The sequence below is a fragment of the Apodemus sylvaticus genome, chromosome 5, assembly GCF_947179515.1.
Source record: "Apodemus sylvaticus chromosome 5, mApoSyl1.1, whole genome shotgun sequence".
NCBI lineage: Eukaryota > Metazoa > Chordata > Mammalia > Rodentia > Muridae > Apodemus > Apodemus sylvaticus.
This window is the reverse complement of record NC_067476.1, coordinates 22412751-22425387: the sequence shown is the minus strand read 5'-3', so window position 1 is coordinate 22425387 and position 12637 is coordinate 22412751.

Below are 12637 nucleotides of genomic sequence, written 5' to 3'. Positions count from 1 at the left end.
CTTCATCCCTGAGGGGCCTCAGAAGCTGAACTTCATCCCTGAGGGGAAGTTGTGTTCTATATCTAATGGGTGCAATGACAAAACAAGGTGGGCTTGAATTAGGGTCATCCATTCATAGGTAGTTTTAAGAGTTAAGTGAGGAATTTTATCTGTTGGATACTGGTCCAATTCCAGGTCACCTGGCTTCAAGGCCCTTAACTCATTAGACATTCAGCCCAGAATCCAAACCTCTCAATTCATCCTCCTAGACATTTGGTCCAGAGATCAAGGTGATAAGGGAACAAAGGAGGGTGCAGTTAATAAGGGCTCGTCAGAAAACTGGCTATAGATTTTTACAACTCAGGCACTGTGGTTAAGAAAATCACAAGTTTTACATTCTTTTGCTGGCTGAAAAGAAAATTAAGAAAATATTTAGAGAATCAGGATAGGAGCAGGTCCATAAGCTTGAAAATTAGATCTTGGATTGATCCTGTTAACAAAATTGGGGAGCAAAATGGGAGAATTGTCTTTGAGAAGGCGAGGCTCCATCAATATGATACAACCTACTCTCATCAGAACAGCACAAGAAAGACAAGCTGTGTAAGAGCATCACAGAGAGTGAGATCAGTCGGTTGGGAGTTGGTGCATTGAGGAAAGTGCACTGGAGTTGAGTTTTTTGAGTTTGTGAATTCATACAGTTCAGTATAGGTCAGCATAGGAAGTTGAAGCCAGAAAATACGAAGGAACCAGATGATTAGATTAGTTAACAGAGTTGGTTTTAGGCTAAGCAGAGCAACGTAGTAAAAAATGGAGAGTAGATAGATTGAGTTAGTCAAGTTGTAGAGAAGTTTGAGCCAGAATGGCTGAGTTGAACCAGTCAAGCAGAGTTCAGAAAGAGCAGGCGAGGGTGATCTTATTCAAGAGTAAGCCTCTGAGAACACATTTACATCAGGTAAATCAATGTCATTTTGTAGCATTTATGTTCAAAATATTGTTTACCACTTAATATATTTGCTAGATGGATGTCTATTTTCAAAAATTCTGAATGCTATTTTAAAAACTGTTTCTGTTATCTCCTAGCAAAATAAAATAAAATCATAAATAAAAGGTTCTAATTACAAGAAGATAAATGTCTACAACTCAGAGTATTTTATAAGAGAAGACTTTAAAAAAAGCCAATACATTTAAGTTTCCTGGAACTCTGAGCAAGTATCAGGGTGAAGAGAGATAGAAGGACAGAGTGTCTTTGGTGTGGCTGCAAATAACTAGTCCATTATCAGTTTTTAGTGAGTTTATGATGGCAATATTAAGAACTATGTTAGGTTCTCAGTCCAAAGAATAGAACTGAATGAACCTATATGCAACAATTCACTAAGCTAAGCAAGGTAACTCTTAGAAGATTAGAACAGGAAATTTTCATGAAGTGACATATTCTAATCTAATTTTCAAAAAATCCTCATATAGGTCTTTCACTTGTTTTGTTAGAGTCACCCCAAGATACTTTATGCTGTTTATAGCTATTATGAAGGGCGTCATTTCCCTAATTTCTTTCTCAGTCTGCTTATCCTTTGAATATATAAAGGCTACTGATTTGCTTGTGTTGATTTTGTAGCCAGCCACTTTGCTGAAGTTGTTTATCAGCTGTAGGAGTTCTCTAGTAGAGTTTTTAGGGTCACTTAAGTATACGATCATACCATCTGCAAATAGTGATAGTTTGACTTCTTCCTTTCCAATTTGCATCCCTTTGACTTCCTTCTGTTGTCTAATTGCTCTAGCTAGGACTTCAAGAACTATATTGAAAAGATATGGAGAGAGGGGGCAGCCTTGTCTAGTCCCTGATTTTAGTGGGATTGCTTCAAGTTTCTCTCCATTTAGTTTGATGTTGGCTACTGGTTTGCTGTATATTGCTTTTACTGTGTTTAGATATGGGCCTTGAATTCCTGTTCTTTCCAAGACTTTTACCATGAAAGGATGTTGAATTTTGTCAAATGCGTTTTCAGCATCTAATGAAATGATCATGTGGTTTTTTTCTTTGAGTTTGTTTATGTAGTGGATAGCATTTATGTATTTCCTTATATTGAACCATCCCTGCATCCCTGGGATACAGCCTACTTGATCATGGTGGATGATTGTTTTGATGTGTTCTTGGATTTGGTGGGGAAGAATTTTATTTAGTATTGTTGCATTGATATTCATAAGGGAAATTGGCCTGAAATTCTCTTTCTTAGTTGGATCTTTTGGTATCAGCGTAATAGTGGCTTCGAAAAAGGAGTTGGGTAGTGTTCCTTCTGTTTCTAGTTGGTGGAAAAGTTTGAAGAGTATTGGTGTTAAGTCTTTGAAGGTCTGATAGAATTCTGCACTGAAACCATGTGGCCCTCTGCTTTTTTTGGTTGGAAGCCTATCTATGACCCCTTATATTTCTTTAGGGGTTATGGGTCTGTTTAGATGGTCTATTTGATCCTGGTTTAATTTTGGTAATTGGTATCTGTCTAAGAAAATGTCCATTTCCTCCAGATTCTCCAGTTGTGTTGAGTACAGGTTTTTGTAGTAGGATCTGATGTTTTTTGAATTTCCTCTGTTTCTGTTGTAATATCTCCATTTCTTTTAATTTATTGATATATTTATTTACATTTCAAACGATTTCCCCTTTTCTGGAACCCCACTCCCCGAAGGTCCCATCAGTCCCCTTCCCTCTCCCTGTTTTCCCACCCAACCCTTCCCATTTCCCTGTTCTGATTTTGCTCTATACTGCTTCACTGACTCTTTTCAGAACAAGGGACCACTCCTCCGTTCTTCTTGTACCTCATTTGATGTGTGGATTATGTTTTGGGTATTCCAGTTTTCTAGGTTAATATCCACTTATTAGTGAGTGCATACCATGATTCACCTTTCGAGTCTGGGTTACCTCACTTAGTATGATGTTCTCTAGCTCCATCCATTTGCCTAAGAATTTCATGAATTCATTGTTTCTAATGGCTGAATAGTACTCCATTGTGTAGATATACCACATTTTTTGCATCCACTCTTCTGTTGAGGGATACCTGGGTTCTTTCCAGCATCTGGCAATTATAAATAGGGCTGCTATGAACATAGTAGAGCATGTATCCTTATTACATGGTAGGGAATCCTCTGGGTATATGCCCAGGAGTGGTATAGCAGGATCTTCAGGAAGTGAGGTGCCCAGTTTTCGGAGGAACCGCCAGACTGCTTTCCAGAGTGGTTGTACCAATTTGTAACCCCACTAGCAGTGGAGGAGTGTTCCTCTTTCTCCACATCCTCGCCAACACCTGCTGTCTCCTGAATTTTTAATCTTAGCCATTCTGACTGTTGTAAGGTGAAATATCAGGGTTGTTTTGATTTGCATTTCCCTAATGACTAATTAAGTTGAGCATTTTTTAAGGTGTTTCTCTGCCATCCGAACTTCAGGTGAGAATTCTTTGTTTAACTCTGCACCCCATTTTTAGTAGGGTTGTTTGGTTTTCTGGAGTCTAACTTCTTGAGTTCTTTATATATATTGGATATTAGCCCTCTATCTGATGTAGGATTGGTGAAGATCTTTTCCCAATTTGTTGGTTGCCGATTTGTCCTTTTGATGGTGTCCTTGCCGTACAGAAACTTTGTAATTTTATGAGGTCCCATTTGTCAATTCTTGATCTTAGAGCATATGCTATTGGTGTTCTGTTCAGAAACTTTCTCCCTATACCGATGTCCTCAAGGGTCTTCCCTAGTTTCTTTTCTATTAGCTTCAGAGTGTCTGACTTTTTTTTTTTTTGTCTTTTTTTTTATTTGATATAATTTATTTACATTTCAAATGATTTCCCCTTTTCTAGCCCCCCCCACTCCCCGAAAGTCCCGTAAGCCCCCTTCTCTTCCCCTGTCCTCCCTCCCACCCCTTCCCAGTTCCCCGTTCTGGTTTTGCCAAATACTGTTTCACTGAGTCTTTCCAGAACCAGGGACCACTCCTGCTTTCTTCTTGTATCTCATTTGATGTGTGGATTATGTTTTGGGTATTCCAGTTTTCTAGGTTAATAACCACTTATTAGTGAGTGCATACCATGATTCACCTTTTGAGTCTGGGTTACCTCACTTAGTATGATGTTCTCTAGCTCCATCCATTTGCCTAAGAATTTCATGAATTCATTGTTTCTAATGGCTGAATAGTACTCCATTGTGTAGATATACCACATTTTTTGTATCCACTCTTCTGTTGAGGGATACCTGGGTTCTTTCCAGCATCTGGCAATTATAAATAGGGCTGCTATGAACATAGTAGAGCATGTATCCTTATTACATGGTGGGGAATCCTCTGGGTATATGCCCAGGAGTGGTATAGCAGGATCTTCTGGAAGTGAGGTGCCCAGTTTTCGGAGGAACCGCCAGACTGCTTTCCAGAGTGGTTGTACCAATTTGCAACCCCACCAGCAGTGGAGGAGTGTTCCTCTTTCTCCGCACCCTCTCCAACACCTGCTGTCTCCTGAATTTTTAATCTTAGCCATTCTGACTGGTGTAAGATGAAATCTTAGGGTTGTTTTGATTTGCATTTCCCTAATGACTAATGAAGTTGAGCATTTTTTAAGATGCTTCTCCGCCATCCAAAGTTCTTCAGGTGAGAATTCTTTGTTTAACTCTGTACCCCATTTTTTAATAGGGTTGTTCGGTTTTCTGGAGTCTAACTTCTTGAGTTCTTTATATATATTGGATATTAGCCCTCTATCTGATGTAGGATTGGTGAAGATCTTTTCCCAATTTGTTGGTTGCCGATCTGTCCTCTTGATGGTGTCCTTTGCCTTACAGAAACTCTGTAACCTTATGAGGTCCCATTTGTCAATTCTTGCTCTTAGAGCATATGCTATTGGTGTTCTGTTCAGAAACTTTCTCCCTGTACCGATGTCCTCAAGGGTCTTCCCCAGTTTCTTTTCTATTAGCTTCAGAGTGTCTGGCTTTATGTGGAGGTCCTTGATCCATTTGGATTTGAGCTTAGTACAAGGAGACAAGGATGGATCAATTCGCATTCTTCTGCATGCTGACCTCCAGTTGAACCAGCACCATTTGTTGAAAAGGCTATCTTTTTTCCATTGGATGTTTTCAGCCTCTTTGTCGAGGATCAAGTGGCCATAGGTGTGTGGGTTCATTTCTGGATCTTCAATCCTGTTCCATTGATCCTCCTGCCTGTCACTGTACCAATACCATGCAGTTTTTAACACTATTGCAGAGTGTCTGACTTTATGTGGAGGTCCTTGATCCATTTGGATTTGAGCTTAGTACAAAGAGACAAGGATGGATCAATTCGCATTCTTCTGCATGCTGACCTCCAGTTGAACCAGCACCATTTGTTGAAAAGGCTATTTTTTTTCCATTGAATGTTTTCAGCCCCTTTGTAGAGGATCAAGTGGCCATAGGTGTGTGGGTTCATTTCTGGATCTTCAATCCTGTTCCATTGATCTGCCTGCCGGTCACTGTACCAATAACATGCAGTTTTTAACACTATTGCTCTGTAGTATTGCTTGAGGTCAGGGATACTGATTCCCCCAGAATTTCTTTTGTGGCTGAGAATAGTTTTAGCTATCCTGGGTTTTTTGTTATTCCAGATGAATTTGATAATTGCTCTTTCTAACTCTGTGAAGAATTGAGTTGGGATTTTGATGGGTATTGCATTGAATCTGTATATTGCTTTTGGCAAAATGGCCATTTTAACTATATTGGTACTGCCGATCCATGAGCATGGGAGGTTTTCCCATTTTTTGAGGTCTTCTTCCATTTCCTTCTTCAGAGTCTTGAAGTTCTCCTCATACAGATCTTTCACATGTTTGGTAAGAGTCACCCCAAGGTACTTTATACTGTTTGTGGCTATTGTGAAGGGGGTCATTTCCCTAATTTCTTTCTCAGCCTGCTTATCCTTTGAGTATAGGAAGGCCACTGATTTGCTTGAGTTGATTTTATAACCTGCTACTTTGCTGAAGTTGTTTATCTGCTGTAGGAGTTCTCTAGTTGAGTTTTTTGGGTCACTTAGGTAGACTATCATGTCATCTGCAAATAATGATAGTTTGACTTCTTCCTTTCCAATTTTTATCCCTTTGACCTCCTTATGTTGTCTAATTTCAAAGAACTCAAGAAAGTAGAACCCAGAGAACCAAATAACCCCATTAAAAAGTGGGGTGCGGAGCTAAAGAAAGAATTTTCACATGAAGAACTTCGGAGAGCTGAGAAACACCTTAAGAAATGTTCAACATCATTAATCATTAGGGAAATGCAAATCAAAACAACCCTGAGATTTCACCTCACACCAGTCAGAATGGCTAAGGTCAAAAACATAGGAGACAGCAGGTGTTGGCGAGGATGTGGAGAAAGAGGAACACTCCTCCACTGCTGGTGGGATTGCAAGATGGTGCAACCCCTTTGGAAATCAGTCTGGCAGTTCCTCAGAAAACTGGGCATGTCATTTCCCGAGGACCCTGTTATACCACTACTGGGCATATATCCAGAGCATTCTTCACCATGCAATAAGGATAGATGCTCAACTATGTTCATAGAAGCCCTATTTGTAGTAGCCAGAAGCTGGAAAGAACCTAGGTGTCCTTCAATGGAGAAATGGATACAAAAAATGTGGTATATTTACACAATGGAGTACTATTCAGACATTAGAAACAATGAATTCATGAAATTCTTAGACAAATCGATGGAGCTGGAGAACATCATACTAAGTGAGGTAACCCAGTCTCAAAAGATCAATCATGGTATGCACTCACTGATAAGTGGATATTAGCCTAGAAACTTTGAATACCCAGGACATAATCCACAAATTAAATGATGTCCAAAAAGAATGGAGGAGTGGCCCCTGGTTCTGGAAAGACTCAGTGCAAGAGTATAGGGGAATACCAGAACAGGGAAGTGGGAAGGGGTGGATGGAAGAATAGGGGGACGGAAGGGGGCTTATGGGACTTGCAGGGAGTGGGGACCCAGGAAAGGGGAAATCATTTGCAATGTAAATAAAAAAAAATCCTCATCCTACTTCTGTATTTAGTCAATGTTTAAAGTAATATCTCAATGTAATTGTATAAAAGTAACTTTTATTTACCTGATGTAATTGTGGTCTCAGAGGCTTATTGTTGAATAAATCCACCCTTTCTAGTTCTTCAGAACTTTGCCGACTGGTTCAACTCAGCAGTTCCTGCCCAAACTCTTCTCCAAGATGACTGACTCAAACTGGCTTCTCTTGGATTCTCACCAAATTTCTTTGCTTGCCCTCAAGCTAACTCAGGCAATCCAGTCTAATCTTCTGGCTCCTTCTCTCGTTCTATGGCTCATTCAATCTTCACTTGCAGCCTGTCTCTGGAAAACTCCCAGTAAAACTGCTCCCACCCTTAATTAGCCTCTCTTTTTTTGTTGGTTCTCATTTGAGATGTGCATATCCTATCACTTAACTCCTTCTTTAAATACCTTTCTAATTCACTTTATCTGTCCCTCAATTGTATGTCACTTTTGAATATGGCTCCTGCTACACACTAACATTACCTGCATTGTTTGGGATTAAATATATATACTAAGGATATATCTGTGACCCAACCAGAATGAATAATGGTATGTCATTCTAGGAATATCACATTGACCTAAAAGGTCTTTGGATGTGATCCCTTCCTAGTGCAGCCATATTCCTGGATTATAATTTTCCTACACCTTTGACAAGTAAATTTACTTTCCATATTAAGGTCTTCAAAATATTCTTCAGTAGAATTACTGTGAATCTCTGGATAGGGCATAATATAATTGTTTTGTGTGATATATTAGACAGTGGAATTTCACCACAATGCAGTGTCTGTTAATATTCAGCAGAAAGCCCCAGATTAGAATATGTCCACACTCAAGATTTAGGATGATGGTCAAGTTATTTCAGGAATGATTGCCAAATATTATAGTTTTCATTGAAATTCTATAATGAAATCATTGGGAGCAGTAGAGAAAAAAAGCAGTAAGTTACTGGATACTGGTTTTGAAACACTATTTTATAACCGATTAGTTCCAAAAATAGTGGAAAGATTCAGGAAGAAGGACAAAAAGGGGAAAGGAATGGAGTTAGAAAGGAAGCCTGTAGTATCTTACAGTGACAGAAGTTCATGAAATGGAAAGCAAAATGAAGTAAACAATAGGGGACATTTCTAAAGTCTTCCAGTAAAAATTAGCCAATGAAGTAGTAAACAAATATTAACAGTTAATAGTTAGAAACATAATAAATTAATCAAACAAAGACATTTCCCATATCATTGAAGTATCTTAATTCAACTACATAGTTGAAATAATGGGACTATAAGAAAACCATTCATTCTCATAATGATATTTATATCAAGTGAGTTCCTAGGTGCAAATTAAAATTAGTGGTTGAAAGCTTATACAGAAACAGGATATTCATGTAGTCTCAAGAAGAATAAGAAAAAAATAGATTTGTCATAGTGATTCTAAGAAAGACTGCCTTATAATGAATATATGCAAATATGAACACATGTACAAAACATGGTGCCACAAGAAGCACATCCTTTGTGTGGGAGGCGCAGACTCTTGTTGCATACTTTCAAGAAATCTCTGGAAATAATAAGAGTAGCTCTCTGAAAATGTAAGTGTTACAAAATATTAGTGTATAAAAAACAGACAATAACAACAAAACAGAATGAGGGCCATTATAAAATTTTACTACACTTTTTTTCAAAGTACCAAGATTATGAAGATGGAACAAAATTAATATTTTTCAAAGTTTAAATAAACCTAAATGATTACTAGATAGAATATACCACAGAAATTTTAACTCTCCACCAGATCTTATGTGAGTTACAACCTGGATTGTGTAATTCTTTTCTATTTACTTTTGTTTTATTTATTATTAATTTTTTATTTATTCATTTTATATCCTGCTCACTGCCTCCTCCCTGTCACCCCCTTTATAATCCTTTTCCCACACCCCCTCATTTCCTCCTTTCAGAAAGTGGAGGTTTGTTAGGTAACAGCACTTCAAGTCTCTGTGAAATTAGGAGTATACTCTCACACTGAGGCCAGGCAAGGCAGTGCAGCTAGAAGAACATATTCCAGGTACAGAATATGCCTTTGGGGATAGATCCTGCTCCAGTTGTTCTGGACCCACATGAAGACCAAGCTACACATCTGCTAAATGTATATGGAAAGACCTAGGTCCAGAACCTGTATGTTTTCTGGTTGGTGGTTAAGGCTCAGAGTGCTCCAAGGGTCCAGGTTAGTTGATTTTGTTGGACTTCCAACAATGGAGTTCCTAATACTTTAGGGACTGTAATCCTTCCTCCTATTCTTCCATAAGTCTATCCACCATTTGGCTGTGGGTATAGATATCTCTGTGAGTCAGCTGCTGTGTATCTTCTCAGAGGCCAGTCATACTATACTCCTGTCTGTAAGCATAACAAAGTATCATTAATGGCTTCAGAGATTGGCTCTTGCCCATGAAATGGGTATAGGCTGGATTATCGGTTGGCCATTCCCGCAGTCTCTGCTCCATCCCCTATGCCTGCACTTTTTGTAGACAAGATGAATTTTGGGTCATAAGTTTTCTGGGTGGGTTGGTGTCCCTATTCTCATGGCTATCTGGCCCTCCCTCCTGCCCCCTCCACACCTGATTCTGAAACACTCTTTCTGGACTCTGGAAATTTAATGCTTATCAAATAGAATAATACCCCAACAGTTTGAACTAACCAGCAGATCTTATGTGGATCACATCCTGGATCATGTTATTTTTTTAAATTATATTATTAGGCAGAGTTCTTTAGAGGAACAGAACAAATTGACTAAAGTTGTATTTATTATACAAGTGGCTTATTACATTGGCTTATCTACAGGGATTTATGGAAGCCTCAGAGATAAATACACACAGATGGACAAGAGACAAATCTCTTCAACAGACCACTTAAACCATTCATGCCATTTGGAGAGTGTAGGTCTATGCCCTTAGTTAATCCCCCCTGACAATGCTCTCACAGACACTCTCAGAGATGCTCTGCCTGTGGGAGTCTAAGTTCCAACAATTAGACAATCTCAAAACCAGCCATCACAATGCTGCTGCTGAGAGGAGATACTATAACAACTATTGTAACCTCAGTAAGTTTTGGACATTAGTTCCTACTATTGAAGTGAAATTAATTTAATTTCAAACCACACACTATGTTTTTTTAATATAATTAGCACAAACCTGATAAAAGAGACAGAAATATTTGGCAGTTATTTTGTCACTCCATTTTAAGTCTAAAATTGTCTTTAAAGGTTATGTAAAAGTATAATAAATTTTAATTCAAAATAGGGAGCACATACTGGGCTAATAACAATAAACTGAAGATTTTCGATAATCGGGACAGAAATGAGCCCAGCATCAACATGCTCATTCCTACAGTGTTCTTGTTCTGTAAAAATCACTATGGAGACTGTTTAATAGAGAGACTTCTGCTTTATTTCACAAGTGTTTCTGCTTTTACTTTGGCATACAAAATTCACACTGTGGTCTGAACACCAAGTGTTAAGCAGATCGTACTAAACTCCAAACTCTGATTTTCGCAAGATGGGATGGAACATCCATAGGATGCTCTATATGCCTTCTAAGTTTTCAACTTCCTAACTTAAGAATTAATACGCCAGTGTGATAAACCATTATAGCTTTTAGTTAAAAAACATGTAAATCTGAAGATACCCAAATATGCATTGTTTTACTATACATGAAATTGCCTATTTGGGAAGAGAAATCTTAATGTCATAATTGTTATGATGTTGAAGTCTTGAAATAGAAACTGTCAAATCTGTAGCAAAGCCAAAATTTCTGGTTGACTTATCAATAAGATTGTAATTTCCTTTGTGCTTACACTGGAGTTCACACAGCCTTCTGCTAAGGTGAATGCCTCTGTTAAGTATCTGGTAGCTCACAGGCTGGTGCTCTGCCTTAGGCTCTGTTCTGGTGGATGGAGTTTAAAATCATCAAGTGTAAGAAGGAAAAAGAAAGAAACTAGGAAATATCTGGCTGCTCTCTGGACAGCCTGACAGTGTGTGCCATGCTCTATGCATAATCCTGTCTAGACCAGTTCTGGGAATCCAGGATGGTCATAACTGTCGTGTATGCACAGTTTGACTTTAGGGCAGCTTCAGTTCCTGCCATTCCCTTCCAGCTGCTGAGAGATTTGGAAAGTGGGAGTCAACATTAGATTTAGGCCCCTGAGTAATGATGCACAAGGAACAGTCTCAGGAGAAATGATTTTAGGTATCATCTGGGGAACTGAGGATCAGCAGGAGAATTTCCAGCAGGTTGAATACCAGCTTCCGCTTTCCCAGGACTCTAGTGGGCACTGTGTATTGTTTGGATTGGTTAAAGAATTTCTACTTATTTCTGTATATGTAAGCAATCCTTTGGGTTAGAAGGTGACACAATGCCTCTTTATGTAATTATCTGAACCCCCCCCCAAAAAATTGTGTTTCTACTTTTGCTAATTTGAAATGATAAAATAAGGTTTATGCCCTCAAATACAGGGATGGCAGCACATCCTGGCTGATTGATATTCTCATCTAAACCAATTAATTCCTCTGAAGGTATGAGGGGGCTAGGAGAGTGAAAGGAAATCAAACACTACAAAGATAAAAATTTATCCAAATAACTTCTATGTACAGGAATTGTACATTTCACTTACCTAGGAAAAAACCTACCTATGGAAGATTTGATCCCAGTTTCCAACATTTCCTGGAACACCATGTACACAGTATTATTTTTCTATGTCCTATTAGGAAACACAAGAAAGGAATATGTGCTAATTGCCCCAGGGGAGAAATCAGTTCAGCCTCTCTATCCTATTCCCAAAGGCTTCTCAATTTTCCGCTCCTGCAATTATCATGCATAACTTCAGGGACTGATGTAATGCCTTACATAAGGTAAAAGGGCTTCAGCTAAGTACAGTGTCCTGTTCTTTGTGTCTAAATTTTGGAGCCAGACTTTTGCAGTCCAACTACAAAGCAGCCCCACTCTTACGACCCAGGGTCAGCTGTCTTGCCTGCTAGAGATGGTGAAGGACAAGAGAAGGAAGGATGGCATCCGTGCCACTGCCCAGCAGACAAGAGCCAGGGCTGGCTCTACCACATTCACACACTTCGGGATGGCTTAGCTGCATCTCCCATATCCATGGCCAGCTCTGCCCAGGTGAGGAGCAGGGCCTGCTCTCTCAAGTGTCATAGCAGGTGGGGGACAGGACCTCACCTTGCTCTGATGATCTCAGGGCCAGTTTTCCTGCTTGCCACTGCTATCAAGGGGGAAGAGGGGAATGGTACCTCTCCATTGCCCATGTCACTGAACGGCAGACAAATGGTGGGGCCATCTCAACTACACTCTCATGCACAGGGCTGGCTCTCCCATGTTCCTAACATCAGGGTTAGATCTAGTGCGCTGCCCAGGTAAGGTGTAGAGCCTGCTCTCCAGATTGCTGCAGCAGTTGAGGGCCAAAGCCAGCTCTCCTCCTCTCAATACCCTGACAGGGTCAATTATCCTGCTTGCTGCAGGACAGGAGTCTAAAATGGAGGGGAGGAGATCTCTCCCCTGATGATGCCATTGTATAACATACAGGTGGCTGAGCAGATGGCAAGGGGCAAAGGGGAGGAGAGTATTTCTCCCTTGTCCACACTG